Source organism: Martes martes (genome assembly GCF_963455335.1).
Source record: "Martes martes genome assembly, chromosome: 13".
Lineage (NCBI taxonomy): Eukaryota > Metazoa > Chordata > Mammalia > Carnivora > Mustelidae > Martes > Martes martes.
This window is the reverse complement of record NC_137901.1, coordinates 16,340,420-16,365,533: the sequence shown is the minus strand read 5'-3', so window position 1 is coordinate 16,365,533 and position 25,114 is coordinate 16,340,420. Positions and strand designations below refer to the sequence as shown.

General features: G+C 45.9%; 1 protein-coding gene and 1 pseudogene across 3 annotated transcripts in view; one reads left to right on the top strand and one right to left on the bottom strand.

Annotated features, from left to right (window-relative positions):
* CCBE1 (collagen and calcium binding EGF domains 1) overlaps positions 1 to 25,114 on the bottom strand; it is a 224,186-nt gene that overhangs the window by 54,067 nt on the left and 145,005 nt on the right. The window lies entirely within an intron of this gene.
* LOC308353922 (glyceraldehyde-3-phosphate dehydrogenase-like) lies at positions 12,508 to 13,628 on the top strand (annotated as a pseudogene). The gene is made up of 2 exons: positions 12,508 to 12,521; positions 12,638 to 13,628. The product of its transcript is annotated as a glyceraldehyde-3-phosphate dehydrogenase-like (transcript).

Sequence of the window (25,114 nt, the reverse complement as noted above, 5' to 3'; positions counted from 1 at the left end):
AGATCAATTCAAAACATAATGCTTTACAGGAATCAAATGTACATCCCCCGAAGTGTGAGAAGCAGATGTCCAAATGGATTCCTCCAAGGATGAGCTTGAAGTTGTAAGGGACTTGGCCAGAGAAAGGGAGCCTTGGAGAACCTGCATTTTCTTACTAAGCTCTACTTCATATCACTTAAAATAATTTATAAAGACATGTTAAAATGAGAACAAAATAATAGTTATTCAAGGGGAAAGATAAAGATAGCAGAAATTACACTTAAAGAGAGCTTCTACACAGTTGAACACAATGTTTAGGGCTAACTTTTCTGGCAGCAAAACCCAAAAAAGGAGCAATGATGAGTTAGTTGTAATATGTACAGGTTTGTATAAAAGGTAAGAAATTTACTAAAGGGATGTTCATCACTCAGAGTCCCAAGTGGAAACAGAAGTTGCATTGAAATGAGGATAACCCAAGGAGGGGTTGTTTCCAAAGAGACTAAGGTACAAATATGCTGTCAGGGTGGAGGGAAACCACAAGGGCAAGTGCAGGAACTCGGGGCTGACGATATAGAAGCTGTTGCCCTTTGCAGGGGACTGAATACTGCCCTCCACCCAGGAACCTCAAAACGTGTTCTTATTTGGGAATAAGGTCTATTACAGACGTAAGGAAGGGAAGGATGGAGAAAGCATACTGGATTGTGGTGGGTCCTCAATCCAATGTAAGAAGGAGAAAAGCAGAAAAGGATACACAGAGACAGAGAAGGTGACCGTTTAAAGATGGAGGTGGAGATTGGAGTGATGTCCTTGCAAACCAGGGAATCCTGGGATTGTTGGCAACTGCCAGAAGCTATTAGAGGAGCACGGGATAGCTTCTCCTTAAGAACCTGCAGAAGGAACCAATCCTGATGACGTCTTTGATTGCAGACTTCTGGCTCCCTGAACTGTAGAATACATTTCTAGGGTGTTAACCCACCCAGGTTGTGGTAATTTGTCACGGCAGCCCCAGGAGACGAATACAATGCACCGCAATTCCCAAAAGGATGAAAAGAGGGTGAGAAACTGAGCACAGGGGAATGTGTGCACTAGGTGGGCCGCTGGGTGGAACAGGGACCTTCAGTGGTAGGAAAGGACCGGGCTGAGGCAGCCTTGCAAGAAGGGAGCCAGAGGAATAAGTGTGCTGACCTCAAACCTCTTTCCTCCATCCCTCCCATCTCCACCTGGGGTCTCCCATTAGTTATACCTAACAGGGAGCCAGAGGGGGTACGGGCCCTAGAGACATGGGCCACATGGGCCAGCCCCCTGGCAAAGGGTGGACAAAAGCTCCCAGCATGAGATGCAACCTCCCAGTGATCACTTCTGGGATGAAGAACCTGGAAAGTATTAACCTACGTCTTCCCTTCCGGAAAAGGGGCTGTTACTCCCCCGGAAATGAGAGACGTGGGTCTCTCTTCTCCTGTACTGGGTCCTCTTTAGATGAGGTTTCTAACTCAAGCTCTCTCTTTGGCCTCTTTGTTCTTTTCTTCTGTCTCCATCCTCAGCCCTCGTCGTGGCTTTCACTGCTACAGGGATCCCCACATCCGCACCGTCAGCCCAACCTCTCTCTCCAGTTCCAGCCGTACTTACCAACGATCCTGGGAAATCTTCACCCAGATAGCTCATCAACTGTTCAGAGTCAAAACATTTGAAAATCAACCATATCATCTTCTTTCCAAAACCAAGATCCCTTTGGAATTCCTCATCTCAGTTCTCTAATCTGTCTAGGTTTAAACTCTCCAATTCATTCCCTTTACCCAAACATCAAGGCCCGTTGGTTTGAATAAAGGCATTGTACTTCCATTCACCCTTTCTCTCCATTTCTACAACTGCCACCACTTGCGTCGAAGCCACATCCGTCTACACTGGGGAATGGCTAACAAGCTCTGAGCTGGTTTCCACAACTCCAGGTTCCCAGGTCTTTCGAGTCTGCCATGGCCAGGGCAATACCGCCTTCCCTATGCCACGCTATTATTCAAATTCGCAGTGACCCCTTCTGCTGCAGGCCCTCACTTGTCAGATCCATGGTCCCCTCTCCCCCCACTGACTGCTGAGGATTGTCATGTTCCAACTCTATTCTCCTCTTCCAACCTCATTCTGCACCACCTGTCAAAGGAGAACCTTGCTGTGGCCAGGCTGCTTCCTTTGCTGTCCTACCCTCATGCTGTGCTCAAGCCTGTCCCTTTCTCATGAGAACAATCATCTATGCTCTGTATACGAATCTGCCATGAATCCAACTGAACTGAAAGCATTTGTCAGAAATGTTACAGACCTCATACGCAGTCAATATTTTCTTGGTGATCAGTGGTAAGGATATACCTGACCATAACCTTTTGTATCCCTCCCTGTATCCTCATTTTTCAGATTAACCTACAAACCATGTGCGATGGTAGTTTGTGCTTCTCTCGGTCAAGGAAGATATTACAGCACAGTAATTAAGACCTTGAGCTCTGGTGTCAGACGTGAATTAGGCTTCAAGTCCATCCACTGCTATTTGTGTGACCTTGGACAAGTCGCCTACCTCCTCTTTGTGTCTCAGTTCTCTCATCAGTTAAATGGCAGTTTGAAACTTGCCTCATAAAGTCACTGCGGAGGTAAGAGCTAGCTAGTGTATGTGAAGCACTTGGCACAGTACAGGCATAAAACGAGGTTCTTAATGATATAAACAGTGAACAGCACAGTCAGGCAACTTCTCCTCAAGACTTCTAAGTGTCATTTCTGCAGCCCAGACATGGCAGTTGGTTGCTGGGTCACATCATGTGGTCCCCATTCTCGTTATCCTTGTCTCTTAAAGCCAGCAATTTTGCTCAGTCATGCGAGGTCTAAGAAAAAGCAGAAATAAACTTCCAGACCACAGTTTTTCCAAACAACCAAACCTATAATCAGTGCTTCTGTGGGTCCCAAACTGTCTTGTATCCTTAGTAGACTCTGTGAGAAACTGGCCATAGTTGGCAGACGCCTGTCATGTCCACATTTATCAACACCGTTAGCTACATTTTGGGCCTTGCTCAAGGTCAAAATCAAAAGCTCATCAAAAGGCTATCTATGTAGAGATGCAAACAGGAATGAAGAATTATACGCACATTGCAGTCGCTGCAATGGATAGTAATCTAGTATGAGTGAGAATTTTAGTGACCCTATCTACAAATTATTTGCTATCATTTAATACATACAGGAAAATTCAGCAATTTTATTTTTATTTTCATTGTTGTGCATTCATAGATGCACGGTAAATACCAAGAAAAAGCTAACATTTTTGAGTGTAATTAATACATTCAAGGGGATAAAAAAGGAAAAAAGAAGAATTTGGTCTTTAACCAGAACCCGTCACAGGCACACACAGCAGCCAGGTGATTCTGGACATAACAGGAATCCGGCACATTTCTAAAGTTGCAGAAGCCCATCACACAAAAGAGGAGCTTCAGTGCTCAATGGAAACGAGCCAGATTCATACAGGAGGGAATTAGGAAAAATTCTTTCATGTATACTTTCTAACGACCTTTCAAAAATCCAGATGGTTCCTTTGCTCTCAACGTATTCTTAGATAGGGCTGATTTATTGAACGCTGTTGTTCATGCACTGGGGGAGAAAAGAAGTAATTGTTTAAGTGACCCAACCTGTTTTCCAAGCGATGGCATGGCGATTTTCTCAGGGGGCAGATCGGGGAAGGGAGTCACTGTGTGAACCGTGTGGTCCAAGGGTGCTGGGTGACCAGAAGCGGGAGCCAGGAGAAAAGTCCACAGACCCAAACACCAGACCACCATGCTGCTGGTGAAATGTGAGCCACCATCAGCACAGGCTTCTTGGACCAGACAGACAAACACTTGGGGGGCAACAGCACTACAGAGCGACCGTCCCGTCTTCTGAATGACCATCAGTTCTCACTGCTGGGTGAACGGGCGGGAATGCGGGGGCCATTTGCCATACTGTGTGCATGGTGTGATATACTTAGTAGGATTTAATTACATTTTCTCCATCTTTGCTCCAACCCTCCTTGTCTTTAGTCTCTAACCTTCACCAACCTCTGCTCTCTGCTTTCTTTCCTTACTACCTATAGGGCATTGTTTTCCCAATAACCAGGATGACCTTTAAAAAAAAAAAAAAGTCAACAGCCCCTCTGCTCAAACTCTGCCGCTCACATCCCACTGCACACAGAGTAAAGACTCATACTCCCTGCTCGGGTCCAGACAGTCCTATGTGATCAAATCCCTGGCTTCCTCCCCAAATGAAGGTCCTCCCCCTGGTTCCCTGGGCTGGAGCTACCCCGGCCTGCTTTTGCCCTCTCCCTTCACGTCACGGCACGCCCCGTCACTCCTGAGTTTCTCCGCAGACCCTAAGGGCTGACATTCTGGCACGCTTACACGAAGCACGAATCTGGGCATTCTTCAAGAACGTTGCTGTGTTTATGGACTGGTCACATGCCATCCGTGTGAAGATCCGCTTGCTGGGCAAACTCAGCCACAAGACAGGTCCCCAAGATGTCTCCCCCCAAAACCAGATCCCTACCTCCCCTAAGCTTCCGCTGGTCAGAGTTCTGCACGCTCGGTTGTTGATGACATTACTGTATTTCACTGAATACGACATTATCAATCGTAAGACGCACCCTTATTTCACGTAACACATGGTTTTTTAAGTTGCCAATTAAAATCCGACACGACGCTTTATCACTGAAATTCTTCTATGCTTGCCAAGGTAGTTCTTTTCATCCTGAATTAGACACAGATTGTCATATGTCATACATGTGGATATACATGGAGGATAACAAAAGAGACAAGTTAAGACAGTCTTAAAACATACTCACATATGAAGTCTGATTCTTCAGAATCAGTCTATTAGCTGAGAGACCCCGATTTCTGTGCTTTTCACCACAAAACATTCTTTGTGCCATGGGAGCATCGGTGATGCAGTTTTTTAACTATTTATTTATTTTGGGGGGAGGGGCAGAGGAAGAGGGAGAGGAACTCAAGCAAACTCCCTACTCAACATAGAGACCAGCGGGAGGCAGGGGGTCTATCTCATGACCCTGAGATCATGACCTGGGCCAAAATCAAGAGTCGGATGCCCAACTGAGCCCCCCCCAGGAGCCCCTGGTGATGAAGCATTTTAAAATTAGTACTCTGAGCACCAAGAGCCTCCTTCTGACTCCTACTCCAGGAATGCTGAAGATAAGGGATTCCCCAGGGCCCCAACCCCTCTTGGTTCTAAAGAGCTGACAGTCAGCTGTGTCTTCTGAATAATCACTCTACTGTGTCCCCAGGACTTTTCCCCAAGTGGCTAATACCCGTGACGCACACTGTGACGCAGGCATGTTTGCAAGCAGAGTGCTCCCAGGCATTACAAAAATAGCCCCGCAGCCTCCCCAGTACAGTGAGAGGAAGACACCCCCCATATCTTAAAATATCTGACAGGTGGTCATCACCAGCATCGTCACGATGAACGTTATTATATTCTAGTTCTGGCAACGTGACCTTCTCGTAGCTTCTGAAAGAGCCCCCCTCCCCCCAGTGCATCACAGTTCAGAACCCCTCGGTGCCCGCATCAGTGGACGCCAGCTTCACAGAGGGACCACAAACTGGGCTGGGCCAAGCAAATTTGGGCATGAGTTTCATTTCGGAGAGCCATGCAGGCAGTTCGCTGCAGGGGGCAGAGCAGAGCACGCACGGACTCGGAGGCTGGGGTAGCCCACTGAGCAAGCACGAGAGGGTCACACGGAAGAGGCAAAATGAGTGGATTCAAACCACAGTGAGAGTGAAAAGACGTTTAAAGAGACAGGGGAAGTAACATTAGCTTTTGACTTTCCAATCACGATCACGCAAGACTCACGCATACTTCATTCTGTCCTTGGGTTTGGTGGTTTCTCTGTAGTCTTATAATTTATTCCCATTTTCCCGAGGTAGATTTTGGCTTCTGGCAGCCGGAGGAGTTCTGGCTTTGAGAGCTGGGAAGTCCCCTGCCCTGAAAGCAGTCACTGCATAGATGGGACTAAAGAATGTGCAGGGGGTGGTGATGTCTCCTCTGAGACCGGCAGAGCAGGTGTCCTTGTGTGATTCTGGCAGGCCCAGAGCACGAAAGAGCCCCCATGGGGATCTCCTTTCCCAGAGTCCCACTCCTAGGATCAGCATCCTTTCCTCCGGATGAGATATGGATGTGCAGTGAGGAAAAAAATCTGTATTATCAAGAGAGGTGCTTGAAGAATGGGCTCCCTGGTAAGCAGCAGGGGTCCACAGGCCTCACTGCAGGGGTGAAGGAGCGAGGACACAAGCACTCCTCTCCTCTCCGTCCCCTGCCCTGGGTCCCACCCTCCTCCCAGCCCAGGCGGGGCAGACGGCAGGGCTCGGCTCTTCCAGGAAAAGCCAGGGCACCCCCTGATGACGGAAGACTCGGGGGCGGGGGGAGACAGTGAGACTGCTTTGGAGAGTGTCATTTTCTTGAAGCGAAGGCTGAGGTCATTCAGTTGAGAACGGAAGAGTGGCAGGGGTGTAGGTACCAGGGAGAATCTGAAGGGAGGGAGGGAAAGAAAAACACAGGTAATAAGGACCTTCCCTGTCTGGCTCTCGGCCAAAGTTCAGCTGTATTCTTCCTTCTGAGGATTTCTTTCCCGGACTGCGTAGCCCCGGCAACAGTCAGCAGCGCCCGCCACCCCAGTCAGGCATGTGGAGTCTGGGGGCAGGCTGTGGGATGGGGGGCCTGCGCGCCGTTCCAAAGGGAAAGGGGAGGGCAGCGGTTTTCGGGGGTGGGGGGGTTGCTGAGCACGGAGCCAGTGGGAGCGTCTGGGGGCAGAAGCCAGCCTGTGAATCTGGAGGTGGCAGACAAGACAAGATAGGCCTGGCATCCCTGCACGGTAGCGAGGGCTGCACTTCGACAGACAAAAACGGGGGAGGGCCAGGCAGGCGATACTCCCGTGAAGGAGCCTCATCTCACACGGACTTAGGAGCCCCGAGTTAGAGGTAGGGAAACGGAGGCTCAGAGCTGAGATCCAGATGTGGGTCTCACTGGCTCCAGCTGTGCTTCTGCCGGCCACACGGTCCCAGGCAGCGAGGAGGGGGCGGCCCCCTCCTGTTCTGGGGTAGCCTGTGCGCCTCACTCGGACCACGGCGGGTGGGCTGCGGAAGGCGCGAGGGACTTGAATGGCCCTGTTGACCTCCACGGGATGGCCACAGCTTGGAGCTCTGGGACACTAGACACCATCCGGAGAACAGTGGGATGACCACCGCCTAGCATGGGGCCATGGCTTTATTACCCCTTCAACGAACTTTCCCACCCAGGCCACACCGCTTGCTTATCCCAAGTTTGTAAGATCCGTAAAGGAGCTCTTCTGGGCCTTGTGCAGCATCTAGCAGACTGTGGTGAGGCCTTGCAGTATCCAGTGGCACTTAATAAGTGATCACCATGCCAGGACTTCCAGGGGAGCTCTGCTTGCTTGGCTCCTCCGTGGACACAGGGCCCTCCCACGAAGCTGACTTGAGAGCAGCGCTCTCACGGCTTTGATCTGGTGCTTTGTTTTCCCAAAGCTCAGCCTTCAGGGCAGCCAAGAGCGGAGGCCTGAAGGGCTAGTCTAACTTGGAAAGCCACAGGTGACATTTGCAGCTGGCTCAGACCCTGAGGTTGAAGCCCTGTGCGTGTAAGGGTAGCTTCTGGCTGGGGCTTTGTTTGCTGTGGAACACAGAATTCTCTTGGGGAATTCAGGCATGTTTTCTTTCCTTTCCCCAATTCCCACCCCCACCCCCCAAAAAGCTGCAGCCCTAATCTAAGTGGCATCTGTTGACTTTAAAGAGCACACACTTAATCCTTACCCCGGAGTACCCTTGCCACGACACGGAATGAATGCCTCTTGGTTTTCCATCACTGAAACACAGGGAAAGGCCATCTATTTTGCTGGATACATTTTAAGTTGTTTTGGTCATGGCTCCCTAGGCTTTCAGTGGCTGTCGATAAAACTCTATCGTTTCAATTTTTGACTCTCCTGGTCCTAGCTCAAGGGTCTTTCTAGATGACACCTGGAATGACAACAACCAGGGGGCCAGGTTCACATGCACATGGTTTTACTTTAGTGTTTGCAAAGTGGAGAAGCAGGAAGTTCTGACGTTTATTTTACTTTTTAAATGTATGCATGTCATAGTTTTCTCCGAAGAGGATATAAAGTAAAGTGATACGTGAACAAGGGCAAAACCTTGGAGGGGCAGTGGCTCAAGGGGAAGAAGGGCGGGAAGATGAAGCCGAGCTACAATGGGGCCCCAAAACAAAGATGCACAGCCATCGTTGACCTGCACCCTGGAATAACATGTTTGTTTCTCAAGTTTCTGAGCTGCTATTGTAGTCATGCACATAACAGCGATGTTTTATTTCAAGACCAATTATTCTGGAGTCAAGATAATATAGATCTCAGTAACAGATCTATAATAGATCTTCCTAAGAAGGGCCCTGGGCTGCAATTTGTCCATAAATGGCATCATTTCCAAAACTGGACTGTTAAGAGTCTCCTCCGCCCATGTGTTTTGAGATCTTCTTGGAGCTACTGTGCTCTGAGCTTCTGAGCCCAGAAACTCATGGGGTCTGATTCTCTCTCTGAGCGGTAGTTCATCTGGACTGTCAACACAGACCCTCCAGAAAGCCTATCTTGGACACAACTTCAGGTTAGAAGGCCAAGGTAATCTTTGAGTTTGATGAGAATTAATAAGTAGAAGGAAAAATGATCCTTTGGGAAAATATTACCTTAGCAATTGTGCTGGCTCTAGGCTGTTCCTCTCTCGGCCTGGAAAAATCTGCTCTGGAGGGAGTTGGGAGTGAAGACGCTGATGTGTCAGGCTTTCTGAGTTCAAATCCTGCCTCTGCCATTTTCCAGCTGTGCTCTGGACAAAGCTAATATCCCCAAGCCTCAGTTTCCTTATCTGCAAAATGGGCACGCTAGGCAGCCCTACTTGATAGGTTTGAAGGAAGACTGAGGAGACTGTGCAAGTCTCGCTCCAGGAGGGTGCTTGCTTTATCTTGGTACTCAGGAAACATTAGAATTTTTCTTTCTCATTTACTTTGCAGGGCACCATTGCTCTGACTCATGGAAGCCATGTTGCTAAGGAAAGGGCACAGGGGACAGGGAACCTCTACTTTTTCTCTTTGGCTAGAATGCAAATATCCCCAACTCTTCATGAAGGCTGAGGGATAAGAGTGAGCCAATGAGAATCAGAAGGGCCAGCAAACATGTCAAGTGGCCGATAGGAGCTGCCAGTGTTTGTTGTTGCAACAGCTTCATGTCGATGGATGGGAGTCATTAACATTCCACTGATAGGGGGTAAAAACCATCTGTACTGAAAAGGAAAGTTTGGGGGGTGGTCGCCAAGGTTTATCTTTGTTTACTCTCCTGTTATGACTCATCTTCAGGGTCTGTTTCTCTTCGTAGGACATGATTTGGCTCATTACCACAGACCTTCCCGGCTTGCTAACCAAATTTCTACTTAATTGGTTGTCATGCGGTGACCTGGCCCTTGAGACCCCAGAGGCTTTGAAGTCCAGTCCTCAGTCCTCTTGGGCAAGGTCATAGTGAAACGTAGCATGAAACCTTCAAGGTGGTTGCCAGAATTATCACAGCAAACACGGAGAACATACTGGTAAGTGTCTGGAATGGCTGTCCACGCTACTCTGCCAAGAGAGTCTGAAGTTTGGACTTGGTCCAAACTCAACTTTTTCACTTGGGTCTTCCTTAGAAAGCACTGTGTGACTTTTTTTTTCCGACCAGTATCTCCCATTCCGGTCATCTCGCAATAAACCAAATATCAATTAAGCTTTTTGGTGCCAGCCAGCTCGCCTTGACCACCAGTTTCCCCGGCACCTTTGCCCGTGATGCAAACTTTAACTATGTAAGGCAGAAGTGCCTAACCAAGAATGCACATTTTCCTCTTGACAGATGGGACACTGGAGAGGAGCTTCTGGTACTGCATGAGCCCTTGAACATCTATGCTTCTATTTCTTTGTTTTTACAAAAATAGGAGTAGGTGAAATCGCTAGGGCCCTTCTGAGCCCAGGATGGGGAGAACAGGGCATCCACCTCAACTGTATCACTACAAACAATTCATCGTTCACTCATAAACAAGTCGTTCTTTTACTTTGTTGCTAACTGTAAGGAATCCCGGGTATTTGACATTTTTGGATCATTCAATTTGGCTGCATTGGGGGCAGCGTTTCCTTCTGTTGGGGTAAGAAGAATTTTCGCCTGTTCGTGTTCAGAAGGATAAGCATCTGTGATGACTCTCCGGGCTCTGCTTCAGGTAAAAAGTCATTTACTTATGTATAAAGAAGACAGTATCATAGAAGCATTATGTACAATCTAATTACTCCTTAAACCAAAGCTCACTGCCTTATTTTTTTTTTAAAGATTTTATTTATTTATTTGTCAGAGAGAGAGAGCGAGCACAGAGCACAGGCAGACAGAGTGGCAGGCAGTGGCAGAGGGAGAAGCAGATTCCCCGCCTAGCAAGGAGCCCGATGCGGGACTCGATCCCAGGATGCCGGGATCATGACCTGAGCCAAAGGCAGCCGCTTAACCAACCGAGCTACCCAGGCGCCCCTCACTGCCTTATTTTTGACTGGTCCAGGATCATTGGACCCCAGAGCCCCCTGTCATATGGAAGCCCCATTTAAGATTGAGTATGTGTACACTGATTAGGTAAAAGCATTTGATAATTTTTGTTCCTTTCTTCCTAGAGTCATTTACACCGAACTTAAAACCAGATGCTTCTACCAAGCAGGCATGGAAAGAAGTGGGCTTTCTTTCTACTGAGCCATTAGCAGTTGGGTTGGCAGGGGGTTAGATCCACAGTCACTGAAAGGCCCATGTCTTGACTTTGGAAGAGAGACACATTTTCTTGACCACACAACATACAAGGACGTGAGGGAGTTTCAAAGATTAAAAAAGATGTGTCACAGGATCAGCATGCCCAAGATTGTTGGGTTGGCAGGGGAATGCTTCCTCCCACGACACTGTCCATGGTTCTGAACCAGGCAGGGCATTTCACTGGGGAAGGTGGGGCAGATGGAACATGTGTCCTTGTTGCTAGGCCTGTGATCAGCATCATGAGAAAGGAGATGTTGTTCTGTTGGTCTGAACATAAAAATATAGATTAAAAAGAGCCCTGGGACCTCATGGTGGTTCCCAAAATTTTTGTATCCTATTTTGTATCCCAAAATAGGATACAACTCTAAAGCACACAAATTCCTCGATGGTAATAAGCTTCTCCTTTGTGGGGCTTCTCAGGATCTTGGATGGGAGTCAGTATGCAGTAACACAATAATAATATCAAACACATTTAGTGTTTACTTTGTTCCAGTCACTGTTCTAATCAATCTCTCTCACACACACATATGCATATACATATATGTTTCTATCAAGAACTTTAAAAACCTTGACATGAATAATTCCTTCTTGGAAAATCAGATTTCAAAATATCAGAGATATATCTAAAAAGGGTCTTTCTTCAGAATCATTACCATCTCTTTGGTGGATATCTTCCAAAGTTTGTTTGCATGACTTAAATGTTTGAGTATGTTTGTATGTCATGAAGCCTGAAACCATAAAACGCCTAGAGGCAGTAATATCCTTAACATCAGCAGGAATACTTGTTTAGATAGGTCTTCTAAGGCGAAGAAAAGCAAAGCAAAAATTCATTACTGGGACTATATAAAAATAAAATGTTCCTGCACAGTGAAAGAAACTATCAACAAAAGAAAAAGGCAACCTACTGAATGGGAGAAGATACTGGCAAATGATATATCTAATAGGGGGTTAATACTGAAAAGATATACAGAACTTATTACAACTCAACACTCCCCAAAAATCAGTAAGCTGATTAAAATGGCAGAGGCTAGACATACATTTTTCCAAAGACATACAGACACATGGCAAGATGCTTATCCTCACTAGTTACCAGGGAAATGCAAATCAAAACCACAAAGAGATATTGATCTTACACCTTTCAAAATGCCAAGAATCAAAAAGAAATAACAAGAGTTAAGGATATGGAGAAATAGGAACGCTCATAACCTGTTGGTGGGAACATAAGCTGGTATAGCCACTGTTCAAAATGGTACAGGGAGTCCTCAAGAAATTAAAAATAGAAATACTGTATCATCCAATAATTTCACTACTGAGCATTTACCCAAAGAAAATGAAAATACTAATGCAAAAAGATACATTCACTCCTATGTTCACTGCAACATTATTTACAATAGCTAAAATATGGAAGCGAGTGTCCATTGACAGATGAATGGATAAAGAGGATGTGGTACACACATGGACACACATACGCACACTAGAATATCATGCAGCCAAAAAGGCCTGAAATTGTGCCATTTGCAGCAACATGGATGAACTTACAGGATATTATGCTAAGTAAAATAAGTCAGACAGAAACAAATGAATAAACAAAAAGCAGAATCAGACCTATAAATACAGAGAATAAACTGACGATTGCCAGGAGGGAGAGGGATAGAGGGATGGGTAAGATGGGTAAAGAGGAGTAGGAGAAACAGGCTTACAGTATGGACTAAGGAGGTTACAGGAGGCTCTCACTCCCCCCCTTTGACAGACAGCTTCATCTCTGGTGCAGTATCAGCTGTGTCCCTGAGACACTAGGATAAAGGTGGGAATAAACAGATTTGACCATAATGGGGACCTGATCACCAGTGCTGCTTTTAAGTCTAGCAAAGCAGATACTGTCTTCATCAATGACCCCTTCACTGACCTCAACTACATGGTCTCTATGTTCCAGTATGATTCCACTCACAGCCAATTCAATGGCACAGTCAATCTGAGAATGAGAAACTTGTCATCAGTGAAAAGCCCATCTTTGTCTTCCAGGAGTGTGATCCCACCAATATCAAATGGGATGGTGCTGATGCTGAGTATCTTGTGCGATCCATTGGAGTCTTCACCATCATGGAGAAAGCTGGGGCTCACTTGAAGGGTAGGGCCAAGAGGGTCATCATCTCTGCCCCTTCTTTGACACCCCCATGTTTGTGATGGGTGTGGCCTATGAGAAGTATGACAACTCCCTCAAGATGATCGGCAATGCCTCCCATACCACCAACTGCTTGGCCTCTGGCCAAGGTCATGCGTGACAGCTCTGGCATGGTGGAGGGACTAAGGACCACAGCCCATGACATCACTGCTACCCAGAAGACTGCGGACGCCCCCATTGGGAAGGTGCGGTGTGGTGGCCAAGGGGCTGCCCAGAATATTAACCCTACTTCTGGTGCTGCCAAGGCTATAGGCAAGATCATCCCTGAGCTGAATGGGTAGCTCCCTGGCATGGCTTTCCATTTTCTCACCCTCGATGTGCTGGTTGTGGATCTGACCTGCCGCCTGGAGAAAGCTGCCAAATATGACAACATCAAGAGGATGCTGAAGCGGCATTGGAGAGCTCCCTCAAGGGCACGCTGGGCTCCACTGAGGACAAGGTTGTCTCCTGCAACTTAAACAGTGACACCCACTCTTCCACCTTCAATCCTGGGGCTGGCATTGCCCTCAATGACCATTGTGTCAAGCCCATTTCCTGCTATGACAATGAATTTGCTACAGCAACCAGATGGTGGACCTTATGGTCCATATGACCTCCAAGGAGTAAGAGCCCCTGGGCCACCAACTCCAGTGAGAGCAGGAGGGAGAGAGAGGCCCTCAGCTGCTGGGACATTCTCACCCCAACTCATCCCCCAACATGCTGAGAATCTCCCGACCTCTACACAGTGTCCATCTCAGACCCCCTAAAGAAGGGGAGGGACTGGCGGAGCCAAACTTTGTCACATACCATCAATGAAGCATACTCGACCCAGCCAAAAAGGAAAAAAAGAAAAAGTCACAGGAATAAAGGAATATGTTTGAACGCGTTTGTATGTCATGAGACCTGAAACCATAAAACTCCTAGAAGAGAACACAGGCAGTAATCTCTTTGACACTGGCTGTAGCATCATTGTTCTACATGTCTCCTAAGGCAAGCGAAACCAAAGCAAAAATACATGGGGACATACAACATAGGGAGTATAGTTAATAGGACCGTAATAGTTACACTCGGGGTGAGCACAGCATGGGGTAGGGTTGTGGAATCGCTATGCTGTACGCCTACGATTCATGTCCTATTGTGTGTCAACTATACTGAAAAAAATGTGTGTCACACAGCCTGGGAGGAAGAAAAGAGGAGTACCTCAGCTGCCAGCTAGCCACATCCCTGCAAACTTGCAGACTGGGGTCAGTGGGGTGGGGTGGGGTGGGGGGGGGCTCTACTCTGGTGAGTTGCTGATAGGCTGGGACTCCAGCCGTGGACCAGATCCCTGTCTGGGAGGCCTCCTCTATTTATCATCGCTCAGCTTCCAACCAGTAGCAGCACATTATTCAGTTAGTGCTTGCGCACATTTGGTTAGAGGGTCATGATTAAGAAAACAAACCATTCATAATACAACTATAAACAGAACTCTAAGTCGTTCATTTGCTAATGGGTCTTCCCTGCTTGGCCATCACGTTCCCTGCTGTCTTCATTCTTCCTGTAATTTAAGGCCCATGTGTGAGTCTTGCCTATTTGCCAGTGGGTCAACCAGGATGGGAACGGGTGTCACTCCCCCGCAAAGAGCACAGAAAGTAGTATTGGTGGCATATGTGTGGTGGCCAGGAAGTTACAGGGAGACACACGTGGCAGTTCCCATCGGGGACCCATGAAACTCGCAACAGCCGGCATCTCTCTTTGCCTCGGCACCTTGTCTGGCTACCAGAACCCGCGTGCCTGCTCGGCAGGGCCACCCAAGCAGGTAGGACGTGATGCTGGGGAATTACCCGCTCCCTGGGAGCAACCCTTGACCAAGGTCTGGTAGCTTGCAGATCCGGTTCTATACTAGTCCCAGAGTTCTGGGCAGGGTGAGGTCCCAGGGCCCCGGAGCAGTAACTTATTCAAAGCACGCCCTCTGCTGGCTGCCCGCCCCACAAGTGTCCCTTGGGATCAGCTCTCAAATATACCGCAGATCTACAAAGCCTGGTCTCCCGGCCAGCTTCTGGGAGAACCCAAACTGAGACCCATAGCATACCCATCTGTGTTGTTATAAAACCATCCTCTGGGGGCGCCTGGGTGGCTCAGTGGGTTAAAGCCTCTGCCTTCGGCTCGGGTCATGATCCCAGGGTCCTGGGATCGAGCCCTGCATAGGGCTCTCTGCTCAGCGGGGAGCCTGCTTCCTCCTCTCTCTCTCTGCCTGCCTCTCTGCCTACTTGTGATCTCAGTCTGTCAAATAAATAAATAAAATCTTTAAAAAACACACACACACACACAAAAACCATCCTCTGAGCAGGCCAATGAACGAAAAACTAACCCTAATCAGGCAGGCTGCTCCGGGAGAGGCTCCTCCCCGGGTCTCCATCATCGTCTGGCTCTTGGTTCCTCCACCAAGAGCCTCTCTGCGGATCAACACCAGCTCGGAGGTCCTCGGACATCCTCGGAAAGGAACCCAGTAAGAGGAATGGAGTAAAAGAAAAAGAGATACCATGACACTGCAGGCTATTCTTATATGAAATCCGGGAACGAAGGAGTCCTCTGGACACACAGCTGTCTGTGAACCGCTCTGAAAAAGCCAGAAGACATATGGCTTCCCAGAGTCTTTGTTTCAAATTCAAATCAATTTTAAAAATCTAAATTAAAAAAAAAAAAGCACTCTTTTGGTGGTAGAATTCTTAGCATGGTGTGGCAGGGAGAGAAGGGGACCAGAGACAGTAGACTCAGTACTTTATGATCAGATCTGGTTTTCACGCTCAGCAAAAGCGGAGCAATTAACCCAGGAAATCCTCTTACCACCATGAGCAAGGTTTGCGATGGGTGATTGAGACGGGCTCCCTTTCAGTTTCATGAAGGCTATCCTCTGAAGCTTCTGGGATTTATCAACAGCACAAGGCTTCAGGCTCTTGGAGATGTACATCAGAAGTGATTCACACGTGTGCATACATACGCACACATACACAGACACACATTTTTATCCAACCGTCCATAAATGATTTACTGAGAGTAAATTCACTGAGGTTTCCTGCTGTGTGGGAGGCATCAGGGGAGGTCCTGGCGGAAGAGATGCTAGATCTGTCCTCAGCTCACACTCCAGTGTGGGAGAATGACGGTCAGTCTTACACACACATGTAACGCCGCCAAGTGTGAAAGAGGATTTTTTTCAAAGGGTAAAAGAGCAAGAGTGTGAAGAAACCAGTCTCCTCATATGGTGTGGCTGGGAAGGAACTTTCTAGAGGACAACATATGAGAAAAGTCCTTTAATAGTTGGTTCTCCCGCTGACCCAGAGAACTCCAATATCTAGGAACTTGTTCTAATAAAATGAGAATATGCACACATTTGAGGATGTTCTTCATACTGTCCTAAAAAAGGAACAAAAGCACAAGCAGCAACCTAAATATCTAACAATTGGACATTGTTTATGTAAGTGACAGAATTCATAGATGGGAGTACTAGGGATCTTTAAAATGTAGTTGGAAAATATGTAAGGAGTTGGGACGAGGTTAATTTAGTAATGAAAATAAAAAGACTAAAAAATTACCACATAATCCCATTTTTAAATATCCATAATACTTCCCAGTCTAAATGTTAACTGACGTTTTCTTTGTGTGACAGCATTATGGTGGTTTCCATTTTTAAATTTTGGATTATCAGTGTTTCCTGATTCTGTACTAAGCAAATCTCTGTACCAAGAGAAATCTCTTACTTGATAAGAGAAAAGGAACAATTACTTAAAGACAAGGCTTTCTAGGTCAGTGAGGAATAGTGAGGGATCGGGGATGAAGTCTCCACACATGTGAGGGTGCCCACACTCTAAGTACGGATCAGCCTTGACAAACAGGGTGTCAAGAGAAATGGCTCTTGCTAGCTGATTTGACAGAAGAACAAGAACACAGGCAGACTTTTTGCTTAAAAATGGTGAAAATTGGCTCTATAATGCCGGTGGTGCTAGAACACACATTTTAACGGGTGTGTGGGGGGGATCCATAAACTAGGCCTTCTGGGAGCCCCGTCCCCGGAATTCATGTCGCACAGGCAAGCATCGTCAGAAGGAATCGCTCAGCCCCCCTTTCAAACATCCACCTAGAGAAGGTTCCTTCTCTAAACGCTTGCTGGTGAAACTGTGCATCACGCTGCGGAGGGGGAAGGCAACAGAGCCAGAAAGAAGAGGACAGTGGGTAGGGCAACACAGCATGGGACCAGAATAAACGTTACAGTATCCAGCTGGTTACTGTACTTTCCCATGTGGTTTCTGTACCGGTTGGTGTTCATGCAGTTGAATGAAAATTTAACCCAGATGCAACTAAGGAGCAAGGGAACTAACTGGCTCAGACAGTTGGAAAGATCTAAAGGACCTTTCTAAAGACCTAAAGGACGTTCTCATGCCAGGGTGTGAGAAGTGCCATCGGGATCCTTCTCTCTACTGCTGCTCCTGGGTCTGCTCCACTCTTAGACCGGCCAGGCACCTCCCTATAGCTTCAAGCACACGCCTTCACAACACCACGTCCAAGGATCGGATGTCTCAGAGGACGACATCATTGCCATACACGTCCCAGGACTTCCTCTCTCCCACTGGCCCGGACTGGGTCCCGTGCCTATTCCTGGGCCAAGCAATGTGACTTTGGGGCTAATGCTTTGGCTCACGCCTCAAGCCCAGGCTCTGACCAGCATGGGAGGTCTGTTCCACTTGCCGTACTCAGAGTGAGAAAGAAAGAAAAATTTCCAAAAACAAAATGAGGATGGCATTACCAGGAAGAAAGAGTGGATGTTACAGAGTGAAAAAAAGTGTTGTTGACTAAATTGCTATGTTTTAGAGGGAAAAATATATATTAGGTGAAAAATATTCTCTTTGGTTATTTCTAAATTGACAGACCTTTGAATCAATCCAGGGATATTTCCTTTCCTGTCTTAAGGCTTATAAAAGATGTTTTTAAATATTTTTTAAAGAATTTATTTATTTGAGACGGGGGGCAGGGAGAGCAAGAGAGGGGGAATGGTCATAGGGAGAAGCAGACTCTCCGCTGAGCATGGATCCCAATGTGGGGCTTGATCCTGGGACACCAGGTTCATGTCCGGAGCCAAAGGCAGAGGCCTAACTGACTGAGCCACCCAGGTGCCCCGGTTTTTAAATTTTTATTACTCTTTGGAAATGGTTAAGAACTTGGTAATTTACATTACCATTTTATGATTATAAATTAATATGCCCATATATCTGACTATATAAATCCTAGTAATTACAGAAAGATACAAAGAACAAGATAATCACCCCAATTCTACAACCCAGAATATCAAGTAATTGGCAACTCTCTTTTCACGTTTTTATACGTATTTGGTAAACAGCTGAGATCGTCCTGCTATGCTATTGCCTACACTGCTTCTCTCACTTCATTTCACAGAATAAGCTCTTTATCTCAAATTTTAATTTCTGATGGCCACGAAATTTTGTTATTTTTAGAAAGCATTTTACTATCACCGTGTATGCTATATTTAACGGAGCTTTTAATAACCTTTGGCCTCATCTTTAAGATTTCCTTAAATTCAGTTCCTTGATCTGAGTTTTTGGAGATATATATGTATATATATATTTAAAGATCTGATTCAGAGAGAGAGGAAGGAGCATGCAAGTGGGTTGAGGGGCAGAGGGCGAGAATTGCAGACTCCCATCCAAGCAAGGAGCCTGATGCGAGGCTCGATCTCACGACTCATGAGATTATGACCTGAGCCGAAATCAAGAGTTAGATGCTTAACTGACTGAGGCACCCAGGTGCTCCAATTTCTGGGTATTTTTTAAGGCTCCCTTATCATAGCAGAATAATTTAATTAGAAAAACAGCGTATTCGCCACATTTCAACTGAAAAGTAACACCTGACTCTGATCAACTTTCGGCTAAGATAGCTTTTTACTAAATATCCGGGATAAATGGCTTCTTTAGGAAAGATCTTGCTTCTTCAAAGGAAACATCTCCCAAATTATTTAGGACTTGTGCCACGACCAAAATTTAGATGTTGAATCTAAACTTTGGTCCACTAATGGGTTTTGGATTAAGATTAGTCAGCATTCAAGACAGGCTATGTTTACCTGCTTGACTGGATAATGAATCAATGACAGTTTTTAAGGGAGAAATGTGTGTTTGAACTTCCTCCAAATAAGTTCTTGCAATGGGAACTTTTCAGATAAATGTCAAAACATCCGCACAGGGAGAGTTAACATGTTGCAATTCTGCACGCTCCTACACACAGAGTAGCTGACAAAACCCATGGGATGAAACAAGGTGGACTCGAAGATTCCGAGTAACAATTGATTTCATCTTCCCTGACAGTGTAGCAGCCACCAGAACCACATGTCTCTGATTTTCCATAACGATTTTCAGTTGAGTTGGATTTGGTGGATGGCCAAAAGGAGCATCCTGCTTACCGTCAGCTTCCTTCTCCAAAAAATGTTCGTTCAAACCCTCAAGATCCAGACATGCTAAACACAAATATAAATTAATCCAACCTGGCACAACGCCGCTTAACTGTAGCAGTGTACACAGCTGGGTGTGTTGTTGAAATAGTGTTTTAGAAAGTAATAGATTTTTTTTTGGTTTTCATCAGTCGCAAAAGGACTATAAAGCTATTTTTCTGGAACAATGTTCTCTGAATGCTGAACTTCTCCCGTTACTCACTCCATCTGTCTTCATCTCTCAGCCAGAAGTGCAGATTTTACAGTCCAAAGTGGAATCTTTAACCCTCCCGGCCAGCAACATCTAAATCCCATGTGGCGGACTCACATTCAAACGTTGCTCCAGAAGAGTGGAGATGACTATTTTAAGCAAACAAAAATTTTACTAAGTTGAAAATGAAAGAGCCAAATTCCAAAAAGCATTACACACAAAAATCCCCCAGCTCTGCCTTTCTTACCCATCAGAACTGTGATTTTTCTGGGTTTCAGGATTTCAACACAACTTTTTCTTTTTTTTTTCCCCAATACAGCCTTCCCTGGCTCTTGGTTATGGTGACGAGATATGTATTCTGAGTTATGCGGAGGAGTCTGCGTGAACACGTCCTTCCAGAGAAAAAGTTACTTTCTTTTTTCGGGAAGCATTTCCCCAGAATATACAGATCAGCGGGAAACCCGGGGAATGGCGCGTAGCCTTTATAATCAGCGGTGGACCCAGGTGCCCCCGGGTAGTGTCTTCCGGCTTTCTACCCCACACCTGTGGAAAGGATTTCCTTTCTCTGTGTTTCCCTCACTCTAGACTCAGGTGAAGACACAGGGGATTTAACAAGGAATCAGATGTCACTATTGGTCTATGGTCACAAGTCATCACACCACTTGATCTCACTTCATTTTTGTTTTTTAATGCGGAGAAAGTGCTAGAGGAAATCTGCAGGCTTTGCAGAATGAAAAAAGACTGCTAGAAATTCTATTTGTAAAAGACTAAATTCATTAGACTTAGTGAACTCTGAGAAAAGATTTTAAAGTAAAGCTTTTCCAAAAAACCCCACAATACTACTTGGTGATAACATAAAGTTGGGAAATATAAAGCATGAATAAAAATGTTCCATAGTACTACTTCTCATCATATATAAATACTGAGCACATCTTATTGTATAATATATATTTAACATACATATTAAACAAAATAATGACTGTACGCTGTATGGTTTTTTTCTTGGCTTTAATTCGAAAGTCTTCTATTTTCTGTCATTGAACATTTTGTGAACACAAGACATTTATTGGCTACATTATATTCTATATTATGGATAAACTATGATTCAACTTTTCTCTTTTTACTGTGTATTTGTACAGTCTGAAGTTCTATGCTAAGATACATAATCCTTTAATAGACACCTTTTATATGAACCCTGGTTATTTCTTTATCACAAATTCCTAAACAGGACTTCAAGGCTCTTAATGGCCAAATCCCTCTCCAGAAAGTTCTATCAATGAACCCTCCCATTGACATGAAGTAAAAGTGTCCACCCTGTTACCCTCATCAGCACTGAGTACTGAGTTTAAAATATCGTTTGCCAGTTAAAGAGGCATGTGCTGAGATTCATTATGGGGCAGAAATAGTGGCCAGGATCAGAGGGATCAGGACATTCCCAGCTTAGAGACAAGCAGAGCCCAGCAGTGGGCAGGCTACTTTATCAGAAAGGCAGTGGGCACAACGATAAAGTAAAGAATCCTGAAGTCAGACCTTCTAGATTCAAAACCTGGCTTTGTTATTTACCAGCTGGGTGGTCTCGGGTAAGGTCTTTATTAACCTTTCTGTGTCTCCATTTCTTCAGCTATACCATGGGAATTGTAACCATCTCAAGGGCTGTGAAATTTGAATTAGATAATGCATCTATAAGGTACTGTGGCTTAGCCACCATTCTGCTACAGTTGTGACAAAATTGTAAATTGTAATAATTAGATCATTATTTTGTAACTAATTAGCACATTAGTGTTGTCAAAGTGCTTTCAGGCACATTTACTAAATTTCGTTTTGAAGACCATTGTGGATGGTAGTCAGGGCTTGGTAGGGCTAAACCCTTTTTAGAGATGAGAGATAGAGAAAAATTGAAGCTGAAAGAGGTAAGGTGTCCATGGTCCATGATGGGCAGAACCAGGATGGTCCTGGCCCCCGTGTCTCCTGCGCCTGAACCCTGCACGGTGTCACGCCTTCCACTGGCACAGGACAGCCTTCAGAATCCCTGATGTGATCCCGAGATAGGTTACTTTAAATCAAATGCTCCTAGAAGTTCAACTTTCCGTGACTAATTGAAGATTTCCACCTTGGGGTAACAACAGTCCACCTCCTAGGCCAAAGCAGAGTCATTTGCTTGCCTTGTGCCTTCAGACTGCTCCCCTTAAAAAAAAGCCCCAAGAACCTAAGAAGGTCATGAGATGCCCTTCGTACAGGAAGCCAGGCTACTGGCTCTGCAAAAAGGCTGCTGATTAGAGAAACAGTTAAAGGAGCAGACGATACAGTAACCCAAGGCTCAACTCCCCAAACCCCGACTGGCTCTGTAGCTTTTGTGTACCTACAGAGTATGTGTGCGCACTGCACTGTGTGTCTTCCACGGAGCCTCGTCCTCTCTACTCAGGTCTTCCAGATGCACTTTTTCAGGGCTCAACCCTCTCTCCTTATCTAGCGAAGCTGTTTGGAGAAAGAAATCTGCTTGGGAGATGGCAGAAGACCAGTGTTAGCATCTGCTTTCCAAGTTAGCAATAAAGGCAGAGGGGAGGTTAAACCACACTGTCCTGGCTCCTGGATAGAGAACCAGCCTCTCAGGTCTCTAACAGAGACGGGGTCCTTAGCTTCTGACTCTCTCGAGCTCTCTAGACTGCTTCTTGGGTCAAGGGGAAAACTCAGGGTCCTGCACGTCATGTTGAAGAACCCAGACTTAACAGCTGTAGGTCGGGGAGAATCACTGTTGTTCTCTGGGGAGGGGAGTGCCGTGCGTGACCACATGGGAGTTCCATATGTGCCATCTGTGGAAAGGGGACTCCAACTGGAACCAAGCAGGAGGAGCCGATGAGGACAAGACTGAAGTCTGAGGGAACAAGCTGGGAGGGGAGGCTATCCCAGAAGCCCCAAGAGAGGGAAGATAAGGGAAAGATATGAGGGGATGGATACAAGAAATAATTACGTAGAAATTTAATCCAGAGGCATGCTGATAGATCGGACGTAGGAGAAGACAACTTCTGTGCTTCTAACAAAGCTGTGAGACGCACTACAACTAACACTGGAAACACATGAGGAGGAAGACAATGGGGGCAGAAGACTGAATCCAAACTTCTGGATTATCAAGGACATGAGTTCAGCCCTCAGAGAGCCCACAGTGGAGGGAGAATTTGGGAGCCCTCAGCCAAGCGGGGGCGGGGGGTGCTGCGGATGTTGCGATCTTATGAAGCCTTGGGGTACCCCAGTGAGTGTACTGGGGAAAATGGTCAGAGAGACAGGAGAACCAGGGAGACCGTGTTTAAGAAGGTTGAAAGGGTAAAGAGCTTAAAAAAAAAAAAGGCGATAAAGAGCTTTAAGGAGAAAAATGTGCCTCAGTAAGAGAAAATGAACACTGCGTACAAGAAGAAGATCCTCGTGTTCTGAAGAACAATTTCAGGAGAGCAGTGTGGGCAAAAGGCTTAATACTGTGAGCTACTTGAGGGGGAACTGGATAAAAATGAAACAATGGAGAGAATGAACATGGATGATTCTCATAACAACTTTCAATGCTCAGCGTGAAGGGAGACTAACAATAGCCAGCAGGAATGTTGGAGAATTTTTTTTAGGTGAGAACCCGGAAAATAACTGAGTGAGGACGGCGAATAGGACAAGTTCTTTGAAGAAGTAGGAGAATGGGTCAAGGTCAGTTTGGCTTTGAACGGGAGGCTGGACAGCCCATTCTCTGCTGCTAATTTTCAATTCCTCTATGAGCTGGCATTCTTAAAAGTGACATGGCTTCTGTAATTTTCTTGAAAATCTGGCTTGAGCTGTGGTTCATGGCACAAAACAGAGGATGAGAATAGTGAGACACATAAAATTTCCATAAAGCACTCCTTTTCCATTGTTCTAAAACAGTTTTCTTCTCAAATACTGCGGTGATCAACGGCACTAGATGTTGTTATACAGATTTCCCAATTATTTTGATATTGTCTCGTTCTAGTACTGAATCTATTGTTTCTTGAATTACTAATATTTTTCTTAAACACAGTATTTTAATCAGAGCTTTATTATAATGAGAAAACTATGTCAGCTAAGTGATGGCCATGGCCAAGATTTGATGGGTTTAAGACTGTTCAAGCAAAATACCAAAAAGCCCAGTTGAAATGTCCCCTAGAGAGGGCTGTCTTGATAAATACATCTGAGTCCTCAATGTTCTTACAACATAGTAAGGGATCACGGAGTAAGCTGAATGATTTGATACCCCTCTAATCAACTTGCTGGCCATGCAATTACTGAGTAAAAAGAACTCCCAACTTCAGAAAAGAAATTCTCCAGACACCTGAAATACCACCTCCTCAGTGTCCCCGCCAGAATGAAGAGACACATTCAAGATAAAATTAAAAACCACATTCACTTTCAACCACACGTGATCTTTCTCCTTCTCCTGTTCAAGAATCGCATGTGTTATCGAATCAAGCCTCTTACTAGAAAAATGAACAAGAGAGGAGCAAAAAAAGAGGTTCTCAGGAACAAAAGAATATTAAGTACCTACTATTCATTTAAGAGACTATATGTAAGACAAGAAGGTGATACCCTCAAATGGGAGCCAAAACACACAAACATAAAACCTTTCAAGTCCGTGTCCAGCCGGGAGAAGTAAGCGGCAGAGATGGGGGGGGGCAGGCTTTCTGCAACAGGGAGATAACGGGGGCAGCACCCCAGGGAGAGTTCTCAGACAACAGGAGATCAAAACTGGTTATCATAAGCCATGTCTTTGACAATTCACCAGAGGATAGCAGGTCAGCAAAGGGATAAGTTCAAGACTGTACAGGGCTTCTCCAGGGCTTGGCAAGAGCTGAAGACGCCTGTAGAATGACAGAGATATGCCCACATGGATGAGAAGGGGACCCCATGTTAGAAGGGCCTTGGGTACAACATGTGGGAGCTCTGACGCGGGAGCACACGGTACAACAGTTGCAGTAGTGGTAGTTAAAAAGCACACGCCCTTCAGCGTGGGACGAAAGCCCATTTTGTCCTAAAGAGGGTCCTAGAAATATATAATAAGTCAACTAAGGAGGGCTAGAACCTGAAAGGTTAGGAAAATACAGTATAACAGAAAGAACGTTGGAGTTCAAGGTAGGATATGTGAATCCCAGGCCAGGTCCATCAGCTGACCCTCCTGACTTCAGACAACTCACTCTGGCCATCTGCCCACTGGTCTCTTCACGAAGGTGGTGTGGACACACAGTCTTAACCCTACAGTTCTAACATCTGGATTTCATGTAATAACACTTACCTCATAGGGTTGATCGGAGTATAAACTGACATAAAACACATAAAATCCTTATCACGATGCCTGATAGAGAATAAGCACTCCGAGAAATGTCGGTCGCCTTTGACGTACTATGACTGAGAATTATTTTAGGATTTGGCTGCTTTGTATGCGCA